Below are 1,882 nucleotides of genomic sequence, written 5' to 3' on the forward strand. Positions count from 1 at the left end.
CACTCTACAGGTTCCTGGCTTATGCTTACAAGAAAATTAACTTGTATCCGAATAAATTTGCGTTATCCACGTGCACAATTTTAATCGGTCGATCTTATGTTATTGCAAACATATTTACCAATCGAAAAATGCAGGAATACATTTATATCAACCTATTATCGAAATGGTATTAAAAATACAATATATAAAGAACCCACAAAAATAATTGATGCATTACATTACATTACTGATAAATATCTATAAACAATTGCTGAAGATAAGAGCATGACTATCGCATATGTACGTCTTATGAACCATTTTATATATGCAAGTAATAATAGAAGCTATTCATGCTATAAATAGAATAATCTTTGTGAGAAGCATTCCTCGATGTTTCTTCATTGATAAATGCCTTTAGGTTATTTCTATATTACAATAAATGGCACAAGTAATTCCATGCCTGCTGGGGGGGGGGGGTTGCTGTTGTTCGCTAAGTTGAGCTTCCACGAGTAAATTTAAGTAGAGACAGTTGAAGATAAGACGACATTTATTTTAATCAATGGGTGCTTACTTGTTCTTATATTCTTGGCGCGCTCATGGCGTTAACAGTTTCCGTAGTGTAGTGGTTATCACGTGTGCTTCACACGCACAAGGTCCCCGGTTCGAACCCGGGCGGAAACATTCAAGGGTGCCTCTTTTTGCGCTAATTGTATTCGGATGGGGAAACGTATTGGTAAGTTTCAAATAAGAAACCCACACATAAGCATGGTAAAACCAGTGCAGTAATGTTCCAGAGGAAACACTCATCCTCTAAGAATACAACTTGCGATGGTTATTCATTCGTAATAGAACAATATTTATGAACATTTTAACAAATTTAGCTTTTATAAGCTCTTTATTTATTTTATTGTATTTTTTTAGAGTAGAAACCAACACTACGTTCTCGAGTCTGACAACTAAACTTGATGAATTTTTCCCAATGCTAGAGTTCATTGTTTCTAAAGTAGAATAATGACATATTTATATCAGGTTTCATGCGTCTTTTACCTATCTTTCACGAAGTTCAATGTTTTTAATGGGCTTTTTGAGAAGATCTTATGCTTTTATTATTTTTAATTAACTTAAACTGTAACTACAAAACTAAATTTAAAGAATCACAAGAGTTCATCATTCCTCAAATTATGAGTTCTCACTTAAAACAATTGACATTAAAACTCCATTCATTTTTTTTTTGAAATCCATCCTTTGAATCATGGACTACTCCGCCACGGAGAACACCGATGGTGGCCAATGTCAATTGAATTAACAACATTCGGAATAAACTAAATAAATAAATTAAATTCGAAATAAGTTAACCCTGCTGCGCCACATCCCTCCGTCCCCAAATGAAACCTAGGAGTTTCAGCAACTGATTTCTGAACTGCGTTCCCCATCATACGGCGAAGCAAACGCGACGCTGATTTGGAACGCATACGGGCTTCAGCCTGGATAAGGAGACAGCCTTTTTCTGTCCTCCCATCTCGAGCTGGAAGAAATACTCTCCAAGCTCGAGAACACGGTACGGGCCTTCGTATGGACGTTGTAGCGGCTTCCGGACAGCATCCGTCCTGACCAGGACGTGCGTGCACGTGTCCAGCTCCTTGGGCGCCCAGGCAGGTGCGGACGAGTGTCGTGTGGAAGAAGTGGCTTTCATGTGGTGAAGGTTGTCTCTCAGCATACGCAGCAATCCAGAGTCTGTGAGACCCGATCTCTTGTCGAAGACCGGGTCATTTGGGAGCCTTGGGTTCTCCCCGTATACCAGCTCCGCGGGGCTGGCAGCAAATTCCTCCCGGCGGGTTGTCCGGAGGCCAAGTAGGACGAGAGACAAGACTTGAGTCCAGGACGGATTGTCGCGGGCCATAAT

The 1,882-nt window shown here is 40.2% G+C and overlaps 1 non-coding gene across 1 annotated transcript; it reads left to right on the top strand.

Moving 5' to 3' along the window:
- Positions 1 to 587: 587 nt before the first annotated feature.
- Positions 588 to 660, top strand: Trnav-cac. Its single transcript has one exon. It is a non-coding gene; the product is annotated as a tRNA-Val (tRNA).
- Positions 661 to 1,882: the final 1,222 nt, after the last annotated feature.

This window comes from Hermetia illucens, chromosome 1 (assembly GCF_905115235.1).
Source record: "Hermetia illucens chromosome 1, iHerIll2.2.curated.20191125, whole genome shotgun sequence".
In the NCBI taxonomy this organism is placed as follows: domain Eukaryota; kingdom Metazoa; phylum Arthropoda; class Insecta; order Diptera; family Stratiomyidae; genus Hermetia; species Hermetia illucens.